Source organism: Furipterus horrens, unplaced genomic scaffold (assembly GCF_987537825.1).
Source record: "Furipterus horrens unplaced genomic scaffold, mFurHor1.1.pri manual_scaffold_7, whole genome shotgun sequence".
Classification (NCBI taxonomy): Eukaryota; Metazoa; Chordata; class Mammalia; order Chiroptera; family Furipteridae; genus Furipterus; species Furipterus horrens.
In genome coordinates, this window is record NW_028327177.1 from 129,913,620 (window position 1) to 129,941,105 (window position 27,486).

At 42.0% G+C, this 27,486-nt stretch overlaps 3 pseudogenes; 2 read left to right on the forward strand and 1 right to left on the reverse strand.

Moving 5' to 3' along the window:
• The first annotated feature begins 3,421 nt into the window (after positions 1–3,421).
• On the forward strand, positions 3,422–5,373 carry LOC150005218 (E3 ubiquitin-protein ligase RNF168-like; annotated as a pseudogene).
• Positions 5,374–13,625: 8,252 nt separating this feature from the next.
• Positions 13,626–14,175, forward strand: LOC150005219 (small ribosomal subunit protein eS8 pseudogene; annotated as a pseudogene).
• An 8,683-nt stretch (positions 14,176–22,858) lies between these two features.
• Positions 22,859–23,314, reverse strand: LOC150005220 (large ribosomal subunit protein eL28 pseudogene; annotated as a pseudogene).
• Positions 23,315–27,486: the final 4,172 nt, after the last annotated feature.

Consider the following 27,486-nt stretch of genomic DNA (forward strand, 5'->3'; position numbering starts at 1 on the left):
CACTTCAACACTTGACCTGTGTTTCAGTTGTGGGAACACAAGTTTTAGTGTCCTTAATTATCTGTACCTGGTTTGGGGAGGATTCCATCCGTGTTTACTTCTGTGCTGTTCCTCCAACCCCCACCCCACCGTCAAAGTGCCTAGCACAGTTCCTTAGAAAAAGTCTGCCAAATTCTTTCTCCCTTCCTTCCTTTCCTACTTCCCTCTTCCTTCCTCCCTTCCTCCCTCCCTTCCTCCCTTCCTTCTTTCCCTCCTTCCTTCCCTCTATTCTTCCTCCCTTTTTTCCTTCTAGAGTAGGAAAACCGTGCTTTAGAAAGTCTGTTTTCAGCTGGAATTGGGTCCAAAGGGGCAAGGCCTTTGGTACAGAAAGCACCTGCCATCCCACCTGCCATTGGACGATCCGGTAAACTGGCCTGCAGAGACAAAAGCATATGGTAAGCACAAGCCAGCTAAAGGAAAGCGGTACTCATCAACCTGGACACAAGCAGAGTTTGTCAAGTGTCCTTGACAATGTTAGGTAGAAATTCCTTTATCTCGTTTCTGTGGGGAAATTTCTCATCCAGTGAGCTTTGAATGACTAACTTCTAAGGTTATTTCTGACACTTACTTAGAGATACGAGCAATGCCAACCTGATGCAGGTCCTGGAAGCATGAATCAACATGATGTACCTGCAAAAGCCACTGGCATACCTTACCACTCTAATGTTTCCTATTGGAGAGTTCAACTTGACTCCCAGGGATCTGATACTCGTGGGAAGAGAGCCAATAAAAACCAAGGTGAAAATGCATCATCTCACCCGTGGCAGGGTCCGTTCCCAAAAGGAGGAAAGATCTGAGGTGGAGCCAAAGAAACCACAGAGAGACACATCTTTTTTACCTGCCAGATAAATGGGGCATAGGGCAGTGACTCTGGCTTCTCTATGTCTCTATAGCTCTAAGTGCAACCATCAGCAACCAACAAGTAATTTCTAATAATAATAATGTTATGTCTGAGAGCAATAAATATCTAACATTGCCCGTTAAAAGTAGCCTATAAACCGTTTCTTGAAATTGCTTCCCAGCCAGTTTCAAACATGACTATTAAACCATTAAATTAAACAGAAGTGACGGTGTCATAAAATGAGAATGAGGATTCTGTCAAAGAAGATTAGAGGCTAAATTTATAGCGTCTCAGTTTTCTTTAAAGAAGCAAGAAATATATTTTTACTAAAGCACCACCCTTAAGTTATATAAAATATTCTCTAGATGGAATCATATTTTATTCAACAGCTTTTTTATGTCAAGGGAGCGGTAAGATAATATGAAGTATTTTAACAAGGGAAATAGAAAGATTTAAAATAATAAAGAGAATTTAAGTGTACTGTCCCTACCAAAAAAAAAAAAGTAGAATACTTCACAATTTTATAATTTCATGGAGAGCAACTGGGTTTGTCCTATCTGAATATATCTTAAGTTCACAGATGAAGCCAAGGTCACTGTGTGGACAAGAAAGAGGCCACATACTAAACCTGACAACCTCCTATCAGAAGATAGAACCCCTCCGTGTTATCTTGCTTCCTGCATACCATCTCTATGTGCTGTAAATGTTGTTAACTATCCTGTATCCACCAAAGTAAAAGAAGTTTGTCTCTATTCTTTTCCTTCTAGCCAACCTCAGAGATTTCCCCTCCTTGCTTTCTCCCACCTCCCTAATCTATCACCAGTGGATTGTATGTAATCCCGTCTGTCTTCTCCTTTGATTCTAATGTATAAAATAACATTCACAGCTGCCATTTTCTGGAGCATTTTCTCACTCTGTTGAGATTTTGCTTCCTGGCAATTGCTGTCAGTTTGGCTTAAATAAACTCATTAAGTTTTTCTTCAGGTTTGGACGTTTCTTATGTCAACAACTGGTATTTAGAACTTTTTTTCATATATTGGACATAATATTTTTTAAGATGTGATTTGGGCCAGAAGCCTATTTCTTGCAAAAAAAAAAAAAAAAAAAAAAAAAAAAAATTTTTTTTTTAGGTTGTCTCCAATTATTTAATCTAAAAGGCTCTGGATATACTGAAATAATCCAAAAAATTCTAATGTTGATGTTAGCTGTGATGTGGGCTCTCAGTGCTTGACTTCACTGAGGAAAGATTTCACAACACCAGACCAGGTGATTTTGAGAGTGCGTTTATTAAAGCTGGGGACAGTGAGACAAAGGAAGGGCTTAAGATAGAAGAGGCAAGATCACAGCAACAGGAGTGAGCCTAGGTGGAACTGCCTTGGCCCTGTAGAAAGAAAATTACAGAGGCAGAAGAAGTGAGCCAGCAGGGTTGCATGGACTCAGGAAACAAGTTATAATACCAAGGCAAAAGAACGGCCCTTGGAGAAAAAAAGCAAAGATATGCATCTTAGGAAAGAAGGGGGGCCCTGGCCGGTGAGTTCCATTGGTTAGAGTATTGTCCCTGAACACCAAGGTTGCAGGTTCAATCTCTGGTCAGGGCACATACAAGAAGCAACCAAAAACTACATAAATAGGTGGAACAGCAGGTCAGTGTTTCTGTGTGTGTGTGCCTCTCTTTTTCCCCCCTTCTTTTCTCTCTCTCTCTCCAATCAATAAATAAATTTTAAAGAAAGAAATAAAGGTGTAAAGGTACAGGTGTGCTCTGGAGAGAGAGAGAGCACACATGTACATTGGGTCTTTTGTCTTAAGGGTTTTTATCTGTTTTTCAGAGGCAGGAATTTTAGGGGAGGTGTCAGGACTATCTCTATAGAATATTCATCAGCTTTCCAGGTGTGCCCTTTAAGGGCTGTGGTCTCTATTGATTGGTCGGCATTGGGATAGGAGGTAATTAGTCATTGCCTCTGGTCCTGACGTCAGCCAAGGCGTGGCTTTGTTTGGTTTTGCTTCTTTTCTGGGTCTGAAGCTGGAACACAAACTATGGATCTTGTCTTATCTATAGTTTGACCAAAACTCTGTCTCTGTGGTCAACAGAACCGAGACTTTGTTCATAAGATTATTTGATGCTGATCAGAATGTCGTTGTCCTGAGGGCTTAATGTTTAAGGGGGTAGTCCTTCAAGGGAGATGGAGGTGGGTGAGTCAGGGTGCTGGATGGGGCCCGTTTGAACCTGCCATCTGTCTCAGTTTTCCCATTCCACTTGCCAAGCTACTTTCCTAGCTTCTTACTATCCTGTCTCTTTAGTAAGCTTTTAAAGGGATATTTGGAGGTAAACTCAAGAGGCAAAAACTGGTACAGGAAATGCATTTCCCCATAAGTAGAAGCCTAGTACTGTTTACCTAACCTGCGGAGCACCTTTTGCTTCAAGACGTGTTTGATGTTTCCAGCCTCTGAATTCCGAGACGCACTTTCTCCGTAGTTGCGCCAGAAGTGCTGTTCTTTGTCTTTCGGGTGTCATTGTTGACTACGCCTTTTCAGCATATTAAAATGGCTGTACCTAAAGATGCTATCCCTTGTCAGAATGCCTGTGCAGGACCTGCGTGGAAATCCTGACCCAGCTGTCACACTGCCTGTAGTCACACGCTCTGTAATGCATGCTTCCAATCGACTGTTGAAAAGGCAAATTTATATTGTCGCTTCAGTCGCTCCTGGGTATCTTCATGGACCCAGTACCATATCCAGCACTATAGCCAAAGAAATTCTCTTAAGGAACTGTGGAAAATAACTCAAGAACACTATCCAAAGGATGGCAAGCTTAGAGCCACTGGGCAAGAAACAGAGGAAATTATTGACGACTATCAGCCAGTTCTCTGTTAAGTAAACCCAGGGAACTGAGAAGAAAACATAAAGAGGAGATAAGCAAGGTGAAGGCAAAGCAACGAACCAATGAGGAAGAAGATAAAGGCAATGAAGAATACAGTAGTCCCTCTCTGTATCGCAGTTCACTTATATCGCGGCCTCACTGTATCGCGGGATTTTTAAAAATATTATATTTAATTATTTATCATGGATTTTTCACTAAATTGTGGGATTTTGCAGTACTGTACAGTAAATACTAAAATAAATATAAGGTTCCTACTTTGCGGATTTTCATCTATCGCGTGGGGGTGGTGGTGTCTAGAACGTAATACCCGCGATAAGTGAGGGATCACTGTACTTACAGAAATTATTGGCAGGAAAAAAAAAAAGAATTATTTGCAGAGGAAGAAGAAGAAGAAGCAAGACAGGCAGGAAAAAAAAGGAGAGATGGGAGAATAGCTAAAAAGTGATGAAGAACTGGCAAGAAAACTAAGCATTAATATTAACAATTTCTTTGAGGGAAAAGTCTCAGCTTCTCCCGTTGAATTCCCAAAAATCTGATCCCATCTCAGCTGTGTTGCAAAAGGAAAGTGAAAACAGACTAACAAATACTGGAGATATTCAGAAGTATTTGTCACCTAAATCTCAATTTGGGTCAGTATCACAATCTGAACTTGTACAAAAAAGCAGGAAAAACTCCATGTCTAAGGAAACTGACAGCAGAGATATAAAGAGCCCGATGTGACAAGACAGAAATTGAGGAAGATTGCCTACACTTTCTCTGCAAATATCCCTTGAAATTCAAGAACAAGGTGCAAAGTCTTCAATAGGGTCAACTCTGCCTTAGTTATGTGCCAGTGGTACAGAATGGTGCCATGAAAGAGAAGTCAAAATCAAGATCAAGCAATTGTGATAAAGAATTACGTATCACAAATCATGAGGAACCTAAAGTCAGGCTTTCCTACTCTAGAGGAGCGGCAGTTAAGTCTTGGGGCAAAGCAGAGAGTGGGTGCACTATATCAGATATGTAAGCAGAAATAACACAGTTGAGACAGAAAATGACGAGTCTCGCCTACTGATCAGTAAAGAAGAAAATGCCCAAAGAAAAAAGGAGGAGTCTTTGTTTGAAGCAGAGATCCATACTTTTCAGCAAAAGGAAGGAAAATGTTCCCCAAATCTTCCTCAGACCAAAAGCAAACAGAAATCAATTTTGCCCGAGAACTATTAGTATTGGAACATCAACTTTTTGAGAGACATAAACAAGAACAGCACAGGTTATTCACATTACACATTCAAAAAGAAGTGGGTAAAGAACAAAAGAGGCAAAACTGACGAAAAGGATCCTCCGATAAATATTAGCTATGTGCTAGGCCCTCTCCTGTAGCCAAATTGCTAAGTGGACAGAGGAAGAATTCCAAAGACAGGAACTTAAAAAGATAAATTGATACAGAGCATTCAAGACCTCAGAGAGAATGAAAATTGGCAACCTTCCTTTAAGATCCAGCTGAAATGTTGTTAATGTTAGTGGAAGAAAGGTGGCGAACTCTGCTACAGATCCTTGATCTAAAAGCATTCATTCCCTACAGCCTAGAATGTCACAGAAAAGTATTTTTCAGGTGTTTCAGAGATGCATAGAGTAACGCATGGGGAAAGGGTTTAGGATCTAGAAAAGCTGGATTATGACACTCCTTTTCTTTACAAATTTTTTATTCTGCGCTTTGAGCACGCTCATGGCCTATAATTGAATGGCCGTGCAATTACAAGAGAGGAATATACAATACACTTCTGCCAATGTCAGTCATAAGCAAGGGTCCTGATGCTTTATTGATAACTGTGGTGTGCTAAGTTTGACAATCCTTAGAGATAACAGATATAAAAATGCCTGAGCCAACTCCCTAGAAATCTTCAAATGCCATTCTCTTTCCTGCACCCCCCCCCCCAAATGCATGTTTTATTGCGTTTGCTTAGATTATATTGTACCAAGTAGTTAAGGAATCAGGTTTAAAATTTAAGTTGTTGGGTTTTGGTGAGGTTTTTTTTTGTTTGTTTGGTTTTTTTTTTGCTACTTTGTCATGTATTTGTAGATCACTTGAAATGCATCTTCCATAAAACTAATGTAACCTAGTTTTTGTCTTTTTATATTTTAAGCATTATAGCACTTCCTTTTCTTTAAAACAGATTAGGATTAACACGAAATCAGAAAAATCAGGGTTTTCTGGAAAATTAGGATTAACTGACAGGAAATTAGAGTCATGATGTAAAAGGAGTTAAGAGTTGGGTGAGGCTGAAGAGAGCAAACTGATGATTTGGAAGCACTGGAACTGGGGGGGAGGGGGTGAACAGAAACTGGGTCCAGGATGGAGGGGCCGGTATAGTTAGGCAGAGCACTCCCCCTCACCCCTTTGTTGCTAAATGACACAGAAAACATTTGGGTTTTACAGCTTGTCACACCATGCTAACTGATGTCAAAAATCAAAATTAGTTACTAAATTACCTGAAATTTGGGAAATTCACATTTCGATAGTCTATTCCAGAAAAAAAAAAAAAAAAAAAAAAAGGAAATTTTCCACAGGCGAGTTAAATCACAATTTACTATATTGTGGCAACTGAGACATAAGTAACCACATGTTTATTTCCTTATATTATCATTTGTATTGGTAGTGGCTTTTACTTGTGTTTATGGACAGAAATATTATGATACTCAGGTTTTGCCTTATATTATCCCTCAAAGTTAAATCAGAGGCAATGATTCCACTTTTTCAAATTTAACTTAGACTATTAATCTTTGTTTCATTAATATGAACAACTGTGGCAAAACAAAAATAGTTTTAACAGTATTTCTGCTGATGTCTGGTTATTTATCTCTTTAAGAAAGTAAAAATATAATAAAATGTCCTGGAGCTAAGGCTAGCTCAAATTTGTCAATAGTTTTATACATTTTTGAGATTTTTTTTTCCTCCAGATTTTACAGCTGAAATTCTATTAATCTTTGCATACTTGATGGCATCTGTTCCAGTATTGATTGGGTAGGTAATTATGAGTAGAATTCTGATGTTAATTTAAAATTTACTTTGCCCTTTATCCAAAAAAAAAAAAAAGTGATTGCCTTCTGAGTAATGATTGTGCTGAAAGTCAGAAACTGACAGAATTTGTCTAAAATAGACCAAAACTTATTTCTCATCAAACTTATATTTTTTCTAGGAGCAATTTCAATTTACATTTCAGGGAAGACATTGTTGGAATTCTTAGGATTAAAAGTTACATAATTAAATCTTCCTGGAATAGTCCATGACCAAAAAGGGGGAAAAATAGTGTGATGTACTTAGGATTTATATATTTAACCAGTTATCTGCCTATGAACAAGTCTTCTTGACTAAAGTTGGTTTTGAGATAAATTTTAATTTCTCTGTTAGTCGTACTATGTATGCCTTTTTGTTAGAAAATAGTAAATATTTTGTGTCAGTCATTTAAAAGAATTACTTCTGGCACACTCCCAAATAAATCACAGAATTTTATAAAATAGAATTTGTTCTTATTGAAGTTTAACTGAAAGAAAATCCATGTCTTCACTCAAGAATATGCCATGTAACTATTAGTAATAACAAAAAAAAGTCCTGGCTGGTGTGGTTCAGTGGGCTGAGTGCCAGCCTGCAAACCAAAAGGTCACTGGTTCAATTCCCAGTCAGGGCATATGCCTGGGTTTCGGGCCAGGTCCCTGGTTAGGGGCATGTGAAAAGTAGCCAATTGCTATTCCTCTCACACATCAATGTTTCTTTTCCTCTCTTTCTCTCTCTCTTCCCCTCTCTCTAAAAATAAATAAATATAATCTTGTTTGAAAAAAAGAAAGTCATCTTAATTATTAATGCCTGTGGTCTCCCATATTTAGGGGCTTGTCAAACCACAATTTGATGAATATTCTAAAAACTGTACTCAGATTTTATCATCTCTGTGTTCCTCAGCATTCCTCTATTATTCACAATACCATAAAACAATGTGAAATCTATAATCAAGCTCAGCAGGGTGTTTTTGGTAGAAACATTTTGGTCTAACTTGTGAAAATTAGAAGATCTTAAAAGCTGTCTCAATTATAAGAATGCTTTCAAATATCTGTATTAAAGTTATCAGATTAATTTTCATCTTAAAAGGAAGTCATTTTTTAGAACGTAGAATTAATTAACTTGAACTTTCATGATCGAATATAATTTAAAGCCTGGCAAACCATGGAACCAATCCTAAGGTTAGGAATTCAATTATAAAGTCTCTGGCACCTAAAAGGCATTCAATGAATACTTTAAGGAATGAATGCAATAGAGGGGAACTCCTTGCTATTGAAAGGGTGATATAATCCTGAATTGCAGCCAATGAATGCCATATTGGAAAATACCTGAGCATATTCAGATTCACATTTCATTGTGTTACAAGTGACACCGACTTCCACAGAGAGTGTAATAAAAGAGACAAAATTCCATTAAACGTACCCATACAGTTTATGATAGGCTTCCAGGGACATTTAGCCCCAGAGTGAGATTAGTTACCTTCAAGACAATAAGTCACTAAAAGGTACTACTGGATTTTCTCCCTCTGTCTTTAGTGCAAATAAAGAGAAGAAAGGTGAGAAACTAAAATTTTCTACAAACACAAAGGCCCTTCTCTCCAAACGTTCTGAGGCTTCCTAAAAGAAAAGTCATCAATAATTAAAGAGTCCAGTCAATCACAGGCTCTGGAATTGAAGAAGAATCAACACCAAGATTCCCCGAACTGAAGAAAAGGATGCTCATTATAGTGCTTTCTGAGAAAACTAATAACTTTACTGCTCTGAGCCCACACAAGGGAAGAGTTTAACTTCTCTCCAACACTTTACCCAATATGCTGCCATCATTCAGCTAACCTTGGCCAAGAGACTGTATTTGCCAAAAGGTAACAATTGCAGGGTCAGTCTGTGAATTCAGTTTTGTTGAACTTACATTTATCTCTACTATGTCAGAGAATGGGGTTAGGAGAATGAGGTTTCATCGATGCATGCTAAGTCCATTTAAAACTACAAAAACCTATAAAATACAAAAATAAAAATAAATAAATACAGGGTACACAGCTCTTCCAGGGTCTACCTAAAAGAAGTCACGGTATAAATGAATTCAAAGAGTGATACTGTGGGTTGGTAACCGTGACGATTTTTAATGCATGGTCATTGGGTTTCCTCATAACTGTTACTAAAGCTCTTGTATGGAAGCAGCAGCGTCTGCACTCAGACAGTTTCATCAGACATGCAGCCAGCCCAGCCAGCGAGAATTTGGAGACAGAAAAGTGGAGAGGCAGGACACACCATAGAGGTAGTTTATAGGAAAACTGCATTGAAACAAAAACTCACAATTCTAAAGGAATCCTACAAGTCATTGGCAAAATGGGATCAGATACTGATGTCCTTTTTTAATATAAATACTGAGAAAAATAATGTTTGGAACAGATGTTAAGAGAAGATCAATTTAGCCCTGGCCAGTGTGACTCAGTTGGTTAGCTGGTTGGAGCATCATCCCACAAATCGAAAGGTCGTGGGTTCAATTCCTTGTCAGGGCACAAGCCTAGATTGTGGGTTTGGTCCCTGGCTGGGGTGCGTAAGAAAGGCAACCAATGTTTCTCTCTCACATCGATGTTCCTCTCTCTTTCTCACTCCCTTCTCCTCTCTCTCTCTCTAAAAAAAAGAGAAAGTGTGCACGCGAGAGAGAATATTTATTCATTCTATCCCCAACCTTTTGGCAGAAAAAGAACTTAAACTACCTTCACAGATTCAAATAGCAAAAAATGAGACATAAATTCATAGAGACAGAAAAGAGAGTAAAGGTTAAAACTTTATGGAACAAAATTTACCACTGTGACCATTTTTAAGGGTACAGCCCTGTGGCATTAAGTGCATTCACACTGTTGTGCAACCATCACCACCATCTGTGGGGGAGAGACCATCCCAGGACAGGACCACCGTCTGTTCCGAAAGCTGGACCTGGGCCAGAACGGAGTTTGCTTCCTGCATGCCCTCCTTAGAGACTGTCTGGTCATAGCTGATGTCCATTCGGACATAAATCAGCACCCCTCCCTTGCCTCCTGCTGTGTGCTGGTTCCTGGAACAGGCTGTTGTTCTGACCTGGTCAAGAGGGCAAAGTAATTTCCCATAACTGGTAGCATTCACGTAATCGTACCCATGACTATGCCCGCCTTTACCTACAGAATTCTTTGGCACCTGCCAAGGGGCAGGGACCTATTTCGTCTTTCAGCTGCTGAAGACATGCCTCATATGTAAGTTTCCTTTAATAAATTCTATACTAATTGCCAGACAGACACAGCCAGCCTCTTTCTTGGGTGTTTTCCTGCCCTCTGCTTACAGAGACAGATTTTCAGACTTGGGGCTTTTTCCTGGATCTGTGTGTACTAACACCATCCATGCCCAGAATGTTTTTCATCTTTCAAAACTGAAACTCTGTACCTGTGAAACAATAACAGACCATTTTCTCCTACCCCCAGCCCCAGTAACTGCCGTTCAACTTTGTCTCTATGAGTTTGATTATTCTAGGTACCTCATTATGTCATACATATAATATATCTTACCACAATAAAAAGAAAAAATCTTAAGGAAAAAATAAACTATTTACACCTTTCCATTCCAACTGCACTTCCCTGGATAGGCCACCACTGTGCAGACCATGGCAGTAGCCTCACAGGTGGACTCCCTCCTTGTGCTGTAACACACCTGTGGCCCACACACCTCTGCCCTTGCACTCTAGATCGTCAAAGGTTTTCCAGATCCTGCAGAACCAAATGCAAAATCTGTCGATCACCTCAAGGTTAACATGGGGTAAACGACCAGTACCTTCCCAACTTATTAAGATGCTGCTCCAGAGAATGACAAACATAGGCAGTGAAAGATACAAAGGCCACATACCAAAGTCTACAAGGCATTCCCACCAAACACTATCGGTCTTCTAACAATACCCACTCAGCTCTCTGAACCATGGAGAACCACCAAGAAGATTACTTATCCTCATTTTCAGGGGATAACTAAACAGTCCTACTAGTACAGAGGCAAGCCAGCTTGACCTAAATGATCAAAAGCAAAGTTGTGCCTCCCTTCCCAGCAGCCCACCTGCCTGAATCATTCGGGACAAAACTCCCATCACCTGACACACCCACTGCATCTTGAGAGGTGACTGTCCTCTCTGGAGTCTCCCATGCACCCCATTTGACAGAGAGAATGGGACCTTCCGGCTCCCTAGAAGAGGTGAGCTGAACAAACAGGAGACAGACATTGTCCTGAGGACTCAGAGAACACTGCTGGGAAAATTTTATTACATAAGAGCAAAAAAATTGTTTATAAAGTATCTAAAATGTATGGGGGGACGTACCAGAGATCAGGGGGTTGCACTTAGAGTTCCCGAGATCTGTAAACGGACCTCTAGAGTCTTTGAAAAAGTGCTGATTCTGCATGCATGGGAGGAAGCCACCTGAATCTAGAAGGAAACCACCAGAAAGGAGTAGGATGAACAGAACTAAAAAATCAGAAGTACTCACACATGGATGGGCTTCAAATAACCTTATGCTCAGTGAAAGAAACCAGGCACAAAAGGCTCTATATTCGATTTATATGAAATATCCAGAACAGGTGAATCCACAGAGAGAGAAAGTAACTAGAGGTGTTCAGGGGCAAGGGGGTGGGGGGTGGGGGGACAAAGGGGATTGACTGCTTAATGGATATGTGTTTCCTTTTGTGGTGATGAAAACGTTCTAGAACTAGCCCTGGTTGGTGTGGCTCAGTGAATTGAGTGCTAGACTGTGAGCCAAAGGGTTGCTGGTTTGATTCCTAGTTAGGGCACATGCCTGGGTTGCAGGCCGGGTCCCCAGTTGGGGGCATGGGAGAGGCAACCACACACTGATGCTTTTCTCCCTCTCTTTCTCCCTCCCTTCCCCTCTCTCTAAAAATAAAAATAAAATCTTTTTAAAAAATAAATAAAATCTTAAAAAAGAAAGAAAATGTTCTGGAACTAAATTGTGGTAATGGTTGCCCAAAATTCTGAATGTACTAAATATCACTGATGATAAATTTTATGTTATGTTTATTTTACCAAAATATAAAAATAAAAAATGAAAAGAAAGCTGAGGCAGACTCTGAAGAAGCTGGAGGTTAGAAGCTGTCAGACAAGCGCACTTCTCAGTCAGCCCTGCTCGGAAGGAAAGTGTGAGGTGCACCTCTGTGTGCCTCACAGGTTTGGGGTAATAATTTTTTCTATATATCAGGCAATCATTCCTGTTCCTATTCACTCCTACGGCAAGGACCTTCTCTAAACAAAGGAGCTAGCTGTCCTTCCAAGGAAGATGGTTCAAGATAGTCCAATCTTTATCTTTTTGTTTCCATAGCAGAGGTCCCATTTGGCATATATACCAAAGGTTTTGGAAGGGTATAGTCAGGTTCATACTCCTAGCCTCTGGGGTTCAATGCTGGGTTAGATCGTTTGGTTTTTTTTTTTTTTAATTTATTTATTGACTTTTTTAGAGGGAGGGAGGAAAAGAGAGAGAGAGAGAGAGAGAGAGGGAGGAGAGAAGCAGAGATTTCTTGTTCCATTTATTCATACATTCATTGGTTGATTCTTGCATATGCCCTGACCGGGATCGAACCTGCAGCCTTGGTGTATTGAGACAATGCTCTACCCAACTGAGCTACCCAGCCCAGGCAGGGTTAGATCTTAAGAATTCTGTGCTGGGTATGAATAAGGGGAGAGGGACAATGATAAAATTATTTGCTGAAAGTACTTTATTCCTCAACTTTACTTGAAACAGCAATTCAATGCAGCCTCGACTTGCAATGTTCAGGGAAGAGAACCCTGATTTTCAAGTGCAAAAAGGAGCCAGATAGATCTGGAGGTTCTTGAGAGGAAGAAGCCTGACTGTCACCTCCCTCCCAGGTCCCGGGCCTTGTAAATGTCTCTGCAGCTGGCCTGGCACAGAGTGAACCCTAGTAGGTAGAAGGGGAAGAAAGCCAACAGCCTCACAGAGCTCCCTGCAGCCCCAGAGAGGTGCAGGAGAGCTGCCAGCTTCCCCGTGTTCCTGTAAAGGGGGCAGCTTTAGCTAAAACAGAGCCAACATCAGGAAGTCCCACTGTCAGGGACAACACAGTGGCACCCTGCTCAATCGCCGTCCCAGGTAAAATGGGGACAGCCACTTAGCAGATGTCAGCGAGCATAGAAATTAGCCCAGAACCAGCTCCCTTGCCACTGCATACGCCCAGAGAAAGGAGGAGGGAGGACTGAGCGCAGCAACCCAGGCTGGAAGCATTACCCAGAACCGAGATTAAGGTCTCACGCCCCGAGGGAAGTTGTCAAAAGGAAAAGTAGACTGACTCATAGCAAAACAAAGCTTTGTTTTTTTCTGTGATGTGTGGTTTGAAAATATGGTGCCTGTCACAAAGGCAGTCAAGATTTTTCACACTGTGGCCCAGTCTTTCTACCCCACACCCTGAAATTCCAGCAGCACCGGACTACTCAACAGCTGGAAACACCCCACGTGCTTTGTCAGCACACCTGTGACAGTTTTTTAAATGGCCACATGCCCCTTGCTATGGAATGAGCTAGTTAACCTTAGCGCCTCTTTCGTAACCAATAGGATGTAGTGACAGCGATATCATGTAACTTCCGAAGCTAGCTCAAAAGATGCCATGCAGCCTCTGCCTGGGAATTCTCTGGGAATGCTCACTTTTGGAGCCCTGAGCCACCAAGTTAGATATCCGACCATTCTGCCCCGGCCGGGTAGCTCAGTTGGTTAGAGCATCATCCCAGTACACCACAGTTGCAGGTTTGATCCCTGGTCAGGGCACATATAAGAATCAACTGCTCTTTCCAGCCGGCGCCAAGCCATGGGCATCTTTCGGGACAACTGGCACAAGCGCCGCAAGACCGGGGCCAAGAGGAAGTCCCGCAGCAAGAAGCGAAATTGTGAGCTGGGACGCCCTGCTGCCAACGCTAAGATTGGCCCCCGCCGCATACACGCAGTTCCTGTGCGGGGAGGCAGCAAGCAGTACTGAGCCTCGAGGCTGGACGTGGGCAACTTCTCCTGGAGCTCAGCGTGTTGCACACGGAAAACAGGGATTATGGATGCTGTCTACAGTGCATCCAACAACGAACTGGTCCGCGCCAACAACCTCGTAAAGAACTGCATCGCACTCATTGACAGCACACCGTACCGGCAGTGGTACGAGTCCCACTATGCACTGCCCCTGGGCCACAAGAAAGGGGCCGAGCTGACTCCTGAAGAGGAAGAGATTTTAAACAAAAAAGATCAAAGAAAATTCAGAAGAATATGATGAAAGGAAAAAGAATGCCAAAATCAGCACTCTTCTAGAGGAGCAGTTCCAGCAGGGCAAGCTTCCTGCATGCATCGCTTCAAGACCAGGCCAGTGTGGCTGAGCAGACAGCTGTGTGCTAGAGGGCAAGGAGCTGGAGTTCTATCTAAGGAAAATTAAGGCCAGGAAAGGCAAATAAATCCTCTTCCCTCCTTTCTTGAAAGCTCGTGCTTCAAAACAAAACAAAAAGCTCATATAATAAAGGTGTTCTCTGGTAAAAAAAAAAAAAAATATATATATATCAACCAATGAATGCATCAGTAACAAATCAATACCTCTCTCTCTCCCCCCTTCCCTCTTTCTCTCTCTCAAATCAATAAATAAAAATATGTAAACAGTCTGACTATTCTGAGGTCCCCATTTTGTGAAAAAGACCAGGCCACACAGAGGCGTTGGTTAGGTATTTCTGCTGACAGCCCCCACTGAGATCACATCCAATAGCCAGGATCAACTGCCAGACGTGTGAGTGAAGAGACTTCCAGCTAATCCCAGCTCCCAGCGGTGGGGTCACCCCCATCCGTCTCCCTAGTTGAGGGCCCCAGATATTGAGAAGCGGAGATGAGCTGTCTCCATTTCCCTGGTGCTGAATTCCTGATCACCAAATCTGAAGTCCTACTCATCCTCAATCATTAGCGCCTCTCCAAGCCCCCGCTGTCCCCACCTCCAGGTTCAGAATGGATGCTCTGGCCAGACTGCTGTATATTTAGTTAACAGCTGCTCTGCCTGTCCCTTCCCCAAAGCCAGCACCTGGTGGGCGCTGAGTTAGCGGGGAGCCCTGCACATAATAGGAACTCAAAAATTACTCACTAGAAGAACCTTAATTCTCAACTTCACTTGAAATAATAATTTGATGCAGCCTCCACTTGAAGTTGGCTGGGAAGGGAACCTGATTTTAGAGGGCAAACTAGGCCTACCTCAGAATAGAATGCCCTGTTTTGAAAAACTCAGAATAACTCAATTGTGTCTTCTTTTTAAAGTGGATTTGCAGTGTGAGATAACCCTCAGTATTTAATTTTGTTGCACCCACATTTTGTTTGTTGCAAGTTTTCAAAAATACAAGAGGCCTTGCCTTTAAGATGACATAGTGGGCAGAGCCATAAACTAGTATGAATGAGAACGGTCTGGATGGAGCCCAGAGCAGCTTTCTAAAGGCACTTCCAATGGGTGTGGGCATTCTGCAGAGAACGCTCTAACTCCCTTTCCAGGAAGCCTTGCCGGGGCTTCTCACAGACACCAGAAAACACTTGTGAGACACTAGCAGCCAGCTTATATTGATGCCTATTGTAAAAGTACATTTTAATAGCAGCTATTGGGGCGATTATGATAAGAGCAAACTGATAATTGAGTTCAACCTAACAAATCGATCTGCAAAACAGATTGCAAAGACCATTGGGAAAGAGTATGAGAGAGGGTAAACCTTTGTGTACACAGCAATAGCTACCCGGAAATAAAGACTAGATCAATGATGAAGAGACCGTGAGCTTGGCCTTCCACCCCAGGGAGTTCCAGACCGACAGCATTCAGCCTGTGGTCAGAATTCACAAGCACTTTGAAAGGGGGTACCCACCTCTCCAACTTGAAAACTGTCAGCCTCTCAAATTCCACACAAAATCTTCCTGGAAGCGAGCCTTTGGTGCTGCCCAACAGTGAAGCCAAGCTTACCTTCCATTCTCTCTCAGTCCATGGAGCTGAGGGCAGCATCAGGCAAAAATGCCGGAAGGAATCTGTATGGGTGTGTATCAGGTGTGAGCAGATGAAGTCTAAGAATAAATATATTTGATTAGTCAACATTAAAAACAAAAACAAAAAACACAGAATCTCAGCTCTACTGTTTGTCCTGAACCCACTTCCTGTGGTTTCTTATTTCGTACTTATAGTACAGAGTATTTTTGCTTTGCATAAATGAAGTCCTCCCTGTGTAAAAAACACCCCTTGCTTTTTAAAAAATTGATATTCAGCAAAATCTGTTTTTGTTGTACCTATTTGTTTTGCTTATCCCACAACCCCGGCGGCTTTAGTTCTCTCACCTTTAGCCTCAGCTCTCTCTACTTTTCCTTACCAAAACAAGAAAAGATCAGAGATCAACATCTGCACATTAAATGAAATCCACTTACACTAATAAAATAACTCGCCCACTTCAGTTTTTTTTTTTTTTTAAGATTTTATTTATTTACTTCTAGAGAGAGGGGAAGGGAGGGAGAAAGACAGAGAGAGAAACATCAAATGTGTGAGAGATACATCAATCAGTTGCCTCTCACACTGGGGACCTGGCCTACAACCCAGGCATGTGCCCTGACTGGGAATCATACCAGCAACCTTTTGGTTCGAGGCTGGCACTCGATCCACTGAGCCACACCAGCCAGGGCCTCCCATCGCAGTTTAGAGTCTGGCAAAATGAGTGGTTCTATCTCCTATTAAAATAATGTCTCTGCTACAGAATGCAGAAGGGAAAGTGGTAAGGATGGGGGCAGCAGAGGGAGAAAAGAGACCTTCCTTTTTCTAAATTGTAAATATCTAAGACAGGCCCCAAGGCTAAACAAACCACTCACCCATCCATTCAGTCAGCAAATATTTGCTGCCCACCAAAAAGGAAAAAGAGTATTTACTCTCATTTACATAATTTCACATGTTCCTCACATGAAATATAATAATAATAATCTATTATTATCTCTATTTTATAGATGAGGAAATTGAGACAGAGAGTTCAGGTAAAACAAAGGTATTTAATAAATGGAGGAACAGGGATATGAACATAGGCAGTCTGACCCTACATCTGTTCCTCTAATCACTGTGCTGAGCAGCTCCTATCAATTTTCCTTCCTTTCCTTGCCCTTTAGATTAATCCTGATAACCCCCCTCCCATCTCCCTGCTCCAAACATCCAAGACTTCAAAGATCCGGAACCCATTCTCATACACTGTCTTCCCTCCTGGACCCCATTCCTGTAGCCTGGCTCTTTTCCCCACACCCCTAAGACTCCCTCCCACTATTAACCAACCCTGGGATTAGTAATATCTGCTCCACAGTGTCTACCCTTCAGATCTCCTAGACCCACCATGGGGGTGGAGGGCAATATGGAGCCTCACCCAGGAGGGGATCAGCTGAGACACAATGAGTTAGCTCTGGAGCCTGAGAGAGAATAACCTATGTAACCATTGTTGGTGGCTACAATGACATTGACCTTTTGCTGCATGGACTTGTATGGGTATGCTGATGAGAATAAATCAAAGAATTGATCATTTATGAGGCTACAGGAACTGAAAGCTATTGGCATTCAAAACTCATCCAATGGCACTCTTAAGATCTGTATACTTCACTGCATATAAATTTTAGCTAAAAAAAAATCTAAACAAGCTTTGAATTCTAGTTAATGATGTATGTGGATGTGTTTAGAAATGCAACTTTGAAATGCACTAAAAAAATAAGTAAATTGATGATGGCTAAATGGATAGATATGTGATAAAGGAACTTCAGCAAAATGTCAAATATAGAATCTAGTCTGTCGCTAGTCGGGTGTTCTAAGTACAATTCTTTCAACTTTTCTGTATGTGTGAAATTTTTCACAACAAAATGTTAAGAGAAAAACATTGACATAAATATGATTATAGATAACTGAGAAGAAAACAAATGGATTTTGCCTATAGAAAAGTACAGTCTTTTTGTGTTCTGACTACTTTTCTGTGTCTTAACTGATTCTGAATCAGTAAGCGACATTAAATGAATTTGTTGAGCTATTTGATTATGCCATCATATTCTAGGCACATAGTCTCATATCTGCTCAGAGAGAAAGGTTTTGCTTGGTAATTTAAAAAAATGCACCTGTACATGTACATAGCCCAGAGACAACAAAAGAAGACAGGAAAGAAAGACGCCAAAGAAGAGAGGAAAGGAAGGTGAAACTCAGAATAAGAGCAAATTAAGGACATTAAAATGTAGGTGGAACATCAAAAGGATACTGGTCTGATGATTAAAATAGCCACTGAGGTTAAGGTGGAAGAGATGTGACCAAATGACAAGAAAATGATTTGGATAGCCCATGCATGCTGGAAATTTAAAGATGTCAATAATAAAACAGTTTAAATAATTAAATGTTAAGAAAACAATCCAATAAAAAAAAGTGGGCAAAATATATATGAACAGAAATCTCACAGGACAAGGAACTCTAACAACAACTATCAGTGGACATGGCGGGGGCCGGGAGTGGGAGGATAAAGCCCGAGGAAAACGAGGGGAGGACCCAGACTCAGCAACGGCGTTGGGCCATTACCTTAAACAGCTTGAGAGCCACTTACTTCCAGACTTCTAAGTAAGATAACAAATGTCTTTACTGCTTAGGCAGCTTTTATTTGGTTTTCATGTTACCTGCAGCTAAAATACATCCTTGATATATTGGTACTATTTTGAGGTTATTTATGAAGAATTCATTGTAGCATTGTTTGTGATAGCAAATGATGGAATACAATCTAAATACCATCTGGAGGAGATTGGTTAAATAAATCATATGTCCAGACAATGAAATAACACATAATCACTTAAAAGGATGAGGCAACACAAAAGATTATATACTGCATGATTCCATGTATATAAATTTTAAAAACAAGTAAAATCAATCTAAGTTTCTAAAAGTCAGGATAGTGGAGGTAGTGACTAGAATAGGCATAAGGGAGATTTGGGTGGATCTGGGAGTGTCCTGTGATCTGGGCCATGGCCATACAGATGTAAAATTACCTTTGTGAAAATTCAATAAGCTGTATAGATACTAACATTATATACACTTTTCTATATGTGCCTGCTATGCTAATACAACTTTTTAAAAAAGAGAGCTTTATATGTACTAAGAGAGCCAAAATATGTATGTCCTAAAATAATTTTAAAACTAAAAAGACAACTAGATATTGTATATATGTATATAATGTGACATTGATAGGTTAATAAAAATGATTAAATTTAAACAGCTAACTAAATAAGTGCTGGTCCAACGCTTCTGCAGGCGAGCCTCGGCCTACGGACACTGGTTTGCACTTTCCAGCCCCCACATCCCACACATATGCAGGTTAATTGAAGGTGCTTTCAATGAGCTCATCACCTTTGTCTCACCATTCACCAGATAACGTGCCAGACACCATCATTCTCAGCTCCTTCCTCTTCTTACCCTGCGCAGACACTCACCTCCCTGCCCCCAGGCTGGTTTTACCATTTATACATCCCCAGCTCTACCCCCGGCTTCCCACTTCCACAACCCGAGGGCACCATTATTCTGGAGGAATGCCAGCCTCACTTTTTGCCACCAATTGTCTCCAAACCCTCCCTTCAATTGTAGCCAGAATTAATGTTCAAACAGGCAAATGTGACCATGTCTCTCCCCAGCTTAAAAACCACTTTAGTGGCTTCCCCTCCTCCTTGCGACAAGCCCATACTTCTTGGCATGGACCCCAAGGCCCTCCTTGATCTGATCCTGCTTGCCTCTTCCCTCCCCTGGGAGCATTCTCCTGCTCCCACTCTATCTTTCAGACACATAATCCCTTCTTCAGGTCTTCAAACGAGCCTCAGCGTGTCTCCCTGCCCTGACCTCCCATCTCGCCAACTCCTGTGCCTCCTTCAGGCACTTCCTCACGAAGGCTTTTCATGAGACCTGGATTGACTTAGGTCCTCCTGCTCTGTCCCCTGAGCATCTCATCTGCCCCGTCTCAGAACAGTCACCACACCTTATTGTAACTTTCCAGATAAACTATAAGTACTGTGCAAAATGGTATCTGCCCTTCAACCACTATATTTCCAGTATCTAGCCCCAGGCCTGGCACATAGGAGTTCAGTAAATATTTATTATATATGTGAAATCATAAATGAGTGATGGGATGAACACGTGCTTTTAAAATCATCCACAATAAGCCCTGGCTGGTGTGACTCAGTGGACTGAGTGCCAGCTACAAACCAAAAGGTCACTGGTTCAATTGCCAGTCGGGGCACATGCTTGGGTTGCAGGCCAGGCTCCTGGTGGGGCTATGCAAGAAGCAATCACACACTGATGTTTCTCTCCCTCTCTTTCTTCCTCCCATCCCCTTTCTCTAAAAATAAATAATAAAATCTTTGAAAACATAAATTATCCACAGTAAAATTAAAGGTACTTATGTATCATAATCAGGTGCTTAGTGGACACCATCCAAGGTGAAGTTCTTGGAGAAAAACCTTGAAGTCTTATACAGCCTGAAACCCTTTTAATGAACGCATTTTCCCTTCACCTGTCAAATGTTACCCCTCCTTACCAAAGAAGGGTGCAGGTCTTATACAAGTTGCTGGATTTAGCCACCTAAAGAACTACTTGGCCTTCTTAGAAAGAGGGTAGGTGGTTAGTTTTTTGGTTTTGCTTTTTAGAAAAAAAGTGAATGGTATCTGGTCAGAAGAGACCAGAAAAAGTTGAGGAAAAGAAGGAATGAGAATCAACAGTGTGTGCCTAGTACAGGCCTGACTGGATGGCAATTTGGGAAGGACGAGAACAGAACTGGGAGGAGAAAAATGGAAGCGAGCTGGATTTACAACCTAAGGGAAACCAGGGCAGGAATACAGGGAGCTCCAAGATGAAACATGGAGAAAAGCAATGCAAACAAAGACCGAATGAGCTAGACACAAAGAACACCTGCCTGGATTCTTGGCCCAGCCCGGACACTAACTTCTTGTGGGGCCTCAGTCAAGTCACTTAGTCTCACCGAGTCTCAATTTCCCCTTTCAAATGAAGAGTTTAATATAGACTAGGTTTACTATTAGTGCAGAACTTTTGTAAATGCTCTTGTTCAATGACAATGCTTTTCTCCAAGACAAAAAGGAAGAACACTGAGAAGTGAACACTTCAATGTTAATGATCTCCATTAAGCATTGTACCATCCTCACCTTGGGTAAATAGATTTTTTCCTATAAGACTCTCTAATCTTAGGTATTTTGAAATCTAGCACTAATTTCCTTATAAGTTTCAGTTGTGTTTTCATTCACAATAGCTAATGTTTGTATAATATAAACTGTCCTTAGGATTTGGAAAGTTCTTTCACACTGGTCCAGACTAAAACTCTGAGGACAGGTATGGGAACTTGCCCAAGGACACAGAACTCAAAAGGGAAAACCAAAGGCAGGGGTGTGAGCCTCTTGCATAGACCTGGACTTGGTACCAATGTGGCCAACAGCCTGACATTACAACTTACATACTTTGCTTCCAGCAAAAGACTTGTGGATGTATTATGGTCTCCCAGACAAACAGGACAGTGGCTTTTGTCAATTCTCAAATCCTTACTTTCCTATTTTTATTCCCCAACATATTTTGCAAATATTTGAAATTTAAAAATAGAGGTCATCCATTCTATTTTGTCAAGCTGACTCAGAAGCATGTGAAAAGATCAATTCTTTCAAATAAAAGCCTTCCTATTTTCAGTATTTCTTACCTTGAAGGTACTGTCAGAGCATAAATCGTGATATTAGTCATATATCTTGAATAACCTCAATTCACAGCAGTGTATGTACTAAAAATATTTATGTATTGCTTGGTCTTGATGAGTGCAACAGAGATCTTTCAAAAAGATCCCTTCAGTGGGATATAATAAAAGTTGACTTATAGCGCTGAATCATTTCTAGTTTCAACTCTGCCTCGGGACACTGAATGGACCCGGGCATGTTTCAACAGGAGAACAGAACATTGCATTCCCTCTGGAGGAAGTTAGAAGTGGTACTAATTTACTTCTCAAGGGAGGAAGTGCTCGCAGACTATTTTTTAGCCCCAGGAAAGAGTGACCACTTCCCAACTTAATTCTGCACTGAATTGGGAGACAGATGAGGAAGCAGGGGGTTTAAGGCCATGTGTTGAGGACCAGGAAGGCCAGTAGGCGGAAGTTCAGGCTCTCAGCACCATACGGCTCAGGAACTGTTAACACAAGGAAGAGTAACCAAGCCCAGGGTAAACAGACCGAGATCAGAGGTCAAGGGCAGGGTGTCCAATATGATTAAGGAGGGTTCCATCAACTCAGTCTGGCAGATGAACGAACTTTCCTCTACCCTCAGGTTGATTTGGCTGGTCTAATAATCAAACAGACATTAAGACAGATTAGCAAGGAAAAATACCAAATTTAATACCTACATATGTATGGGAACCCCACATACATGAGAGGGTTAGAGACCTCACAGACAGGAGAGGTTCAAAGATATAAAGGGAATGTGAGTATATAAGACATCCTGGGCTAGGGATGAGAGAAGGTGCCCTGGGGACTCCAAAGGGTCATTGCAGCAGGGGTTCCCACCCCCTGGGCCACGGGCCTGTGTTGGTCCGTGGCCTGTTAGGAACCAACCACACAGCAGGTGGGCTTGAATATCATGCCCTTGAATCACCCCGAAACCATTGCCCAACCCATCCTCAACCCCTGCCTCAGTCTGTGGAAAAATTGTTTCCACAAAAAACTGTCCCTTGTGCCAAAAAGGTTGGGGACTGCTGATTGCAGGATGGTAAGAAGAGCAGATACTCAGTAAATAGAAGTTTGTCCTGCCCTTGTAGATAGGTCAAAAGAGGTTATCTCTGATATTCACTTATTACGGGCAAGGCCTTTAATTCAAGTTCTAGGTAGTTAAGGGAGGGGAAGAAGCGTCTCTTGAGACTACAATTAAAGTTGCCTTTAGCTCAAAACAACCTGCCCACCACAGAGGCCCATCTTTTTTTTTTTTTTTTTTTTGAAGAACGCTGGCTGATACCTTTATTGCTTTGGGGGGAGGGGGTGCTCAAGAGCTCTTGGTGGGATGGGCCCGCTTCCTCTTCACCATCACGGGTTTCTGGCTGCGCAGGATGGCGCTGGCCCTGTGGATGGCGACCATGCGCAGATCTGGGCGGTACTTGTTCTTGCGGATCATGTGCCGGATGCTGCTCAGGGTGGCCCGGGCGTTCTCGTTGATGGTGGTCCGCACGTAGGAGGTGGCCGGCTTTCGTTGGCCGGATTTACGCTTCATGACGACCACCATGCCTTTGCCATGGGCTGCTGGCTCCATGCCCACCGTCTTGCGGTGAATCAGCCCGTTGTAGCGAAAGGAGTTGCGGGCCTTCAGGTTATTGGGTTCGGTGCTGTACGTCTGCTGGTTCCTCTTGATCAGGAAGCTGGAGCAGTTCCAGATGACCATCCATTGCAGGTGGGCAGACATGGCGGCGGCTCCTCTCGCTGCGGCAGCCAGAGACGGAAAGAGCCAGAGGCCCATCTTGAGGTGACTCCTTCTGAACCCCCACAGCACTCTGCCCCTCTGTCCCCTCCTCCATAAAGAACATGAACACAATGTACCCCTTGGAATTGCTTTGAATACTAGATTCTAATGTAGAAACTACCTGAGAACAGGATCTGTGTCCTGTTCACCATCATGTATCTGGCACCTAGCACTCTGCTCAACACCAAATAGGTGTTCATTGAAAAACTGTTGATTAAATGAATGATGAAACGAACAGGTAAATTTAGAATGGGTGTAGCACAGACCCTATTCATGGTAGATATTTAATGAAAATTTGTTGGCTGGACATAAATACTAAATATTAATAACAACACAGGGCTGGTTTGTATAAGAAGCACTCACCTGAGTATAAGAAGCACTTACCTGCCAATCTAAATGGCAGGTAAACTGATTAGCATTCTATGTCCCGCCTTCTTAGCAAAGCGGCTGACCTGGGAAAGCAAGGTGAGTGAGAATATGTACAGAGCAGTCCTCTCTTATATTCAACATTAAACCATTGCCCCACAGATAGTTTGGGCACTGAGGGCTGAAACCATATGCCCCACACAGGTCACCATTCCTATTAATTTAACTTTAGTGTGCCACTGCCCTCATTAGCATGACTTGACTATTACAGAAGACTGCCCAGACAGATGGTTAGATTGTTCCTAACAGGAGCTTCCTGAAAAACGAGCAACGCTTCAGTGGAAACTATCAACAGATACTTTGCACCCTATAGATTCTTTGAATCCCTCATCTCAAAATCCTCACCAGTCCTGGAGAGCTGCATCATGATCCCTATCCTAATCACGCTCCTCATCCTTCTGCATTGAAGGAGCCACCATCAACCAAACTCCCAATTCTAAACGAATTTTGACCTTGTCTTCCCCTTGAAGCCACTGCCAAAACTGTGCAGGTATGGTGTGGTAAGCAGTAAACTCAGCTTTGTCTTTTCAATTGGTCCTGCTGGTGCTATTTGGGAAGGGTGCACTGACAAATAGAATCATGGAATGTAAGTTTTGCAAAAGAGCCTTAAGGCACCTGGTCCCTCAAGGGCTGGGATTCACTAGCTGGTCACCGGACAGTCATTTAGGCTGTGCTCTGACACCTCCTGTGCTGAGACATCACACCCAACCACCCCCACTTCCTGTGAATCACTTCCCAGATCATGGTCCTGCCTCTAAAGATTCATCCAAGTATTGGTTTCTCATTCAGACATCAGCTGACAAAGAAACCATCAGGCCTGTGTCCTTCTCAGCTCGCTCCGAAGGCAGCCACCCACGAAGCATGATTTAAAATGTCAGAGGCCTGCTCAGAAATCTCTTTATCTCTTCTTTCAAACAGGCTCAGGAATTCCCACCATTAATGCCACCCTTTGGGAACAGTGATTCTGTATCTTCTGCCCTGTGGGAACAGTGATACTGTCACGAAACCAGAAGAAAAGATATGTTCCCTGCCTTGTGTTAGGGAGATTCTGTAAATTCTACCTTTTGGGAGTCTTGAAACTATGTCTAATGAAACCAGAAAAAAAGATAATATATGCGTGTCCTCCTTGTGTTACAGTCTGGGTACACTTCTTCAAATGCAAATAATTTTTTAATGAAGAATATACAAAGCCTGTTCCACCTGCTGCAAGCAATGATCTCACTCCTTACCCAAGATGAACTAAATAGGACTTGAATTCCAGTTGGTTTGAAAATATATTATGGTTTTTCTTTTGTTATAGAAATAATGCATATTCATTATAGAACATTTAGAAGAGACATATTTTGAGGGTAGAGGGCAAAGCCAGGAGACTAAAGAGGCCTGTCAGTCTAACTAGAGGATGTAAACCCATCCAAAGCTCACGGAGGCTTGGAAAGTTCATTGGTTCTTTTGAAAAAGCTTCTGGTCTTTACCAAGCCCAAGCTAATATAATCCCAAGGGAACCGAGAATCGCGATCTCTCTTTCTCTCTCTCTCATGACCTGAACTCATCCTGTACATTTGTGTGTCCTCTCTTCATAACCATGTGCCCCTAGCAGCTGTGCGAGGGAGCCTGAATATCCAGACTGCAGCTGGAACACATGCCAAGCTAGCTGGAGGCTGGAATGGACTGTACTTTAATAGGGAGCAGAAACTCTGGGCAGTGGCCTTTGTCCTGGCCCTGCTGAAGACAAGATTGGGCCTTTTCCGTGGTGAGATTGATGGAGATGGGGCATTGGGAAGTCAGGAGGGGAACCCTCCTAATTTTACATCATCAGTAAAGTCTACCATGGAGCCCTGTCCTCCCACGTGGGTCTCAGGAAATTCTTTTGCTTGTGACACTGCAAGAACTTGTTTTCCACCAATGACAGGATGCAGATTGTTTTGAGCTGAGGGCAATTTTAACTACAGGCCCAAGCAAAAATGCTGCTGCTTCCTTTAACTACCTAGAAGAACTTGTATTAGGGGACTTGCCCGGAGATTAACATTGATCATCTCTTTTGACCCACCAATATGGCAGGACAAATTTCTTTTTACTAAACATCTGCTCCTATCATTCTACAATGACCCTTTAAAACCCCAAGGCACCTTACTTCACTCCTAGCTCAGAATGTCACTTGCTGTCTGTGAACTTCTTCTGCATGGAGGGTCTCCGACTCTCTCACTCATGCAAAGTTCCTATATATATATATGTATGTGTTAAATTTGGCTATTAACTCTTGCTTAATGTCTCATTAAATTATTAGAACAACCAAAAGAACTTTGAGAGTAGAGTTTGTTTCTCCTCTACAATAGCATACTAGTCCAAAATTAAAGGTGAGGTTAGAACAAATGCATTAAAGACCTAAGAACAGAATTTACTGGGAGTTATTGAATGATATGCTCTACTTCAATAAGTAGCAACCCAAGAAAAAGGAGGACCTGGGATCCAAGAAGCAGGCTTAAAGAGCAAATAGTATAAGACATTGTAAAAGACAGATGGTTCTGGGAAGGAAATCCCCAGGAATGAAATGGAACCAATGAATTACCTAATACATTTGATCATTTGGGGAAAACTGATAGGAATACACTCTGTCAAACAAGTGAGAAAACATTAAGGATTAGTAGAATAAAATTCTGTGAGTAAAAAAAAAAAAAGGCAATTATTAAGTTTGGGGGGTGTGCATGACAAAATATTATTATAATACCCTTCTTGGAGCTATAGCTAAATATATTTACATGTCATGATAAGGCAAACTGACTGCAGAGAGGATGTGGGGAAAGGAATATGTGCATGTGGGTGGGGGGATAGTGTTGAAGAAGTAAATCCTCATTTGCCACTTATTATAGTGAGGCAGGATCGTAAGAAGCTAGGGAAACTCCTTGACAAGTGGAATAGAAAATTGAGACAAAATAATTAAACAAGGCCAAGCAATTTGAACAATTTTACGGTCAGCTGATGAATCATAAGGTTTTATCTTTCCTAACCAAGGACACTTAGGAGCACATTGTTTACACTTTCCAGATGTCCAGGGACAAAAGGGAAGCCTAGGTCCCTGCCCCTCTTCAATGACATCCTTGATGACATTCTTCGAAAATAAAACTAACCAGAAAATAACCTCTGACCCCTCTATATACACATTTTGATGAATCGACATATTGAAGGACACACCTGAAAAGCTAATGAATAGCCCATTAAGACCCTCCCCTGAGACTTCCCCTAGAATGGCTGGCCAAGGAAAGATAAAAAGCCTCACAACAAAGGGCACACGGGTGTGTTCTCACTAGAGCAGAACATGCCTTATATCTCTGCTCTCTTTCTCCTAAATTTTATTTATTTATTTATTTATTTAATTTATATTTAGAGAGAGGGGAAGGGAGGGAGAAAGAGAGGGAGAGAAATATGATGTGTGAGAGAAACAGCAATCAGTTGCCTCTCACATGCTCCCAGCAGGAGACCTGGCCCACAACCTTGGCATGTGCCCTAACTGGGAATCGAACCAGCAACTTTTGGTTCACAGGCTGGCACTCAACCGACTGAGCCATGCCAGCCAGGGCTCTCTGAAATTTTAAAGGTTCTCAGGAGACTTGCAACCAGGAGAGCAGTGGGCAGCAGCAGCTCATCCTGGGCTTGCCCCCTGAACCTGTCTCTAAGGGCCCCTTTTCTCTGACTTCCCAGGGAGCTCACTTCTTTTATTGTGACTTCTATTTCTT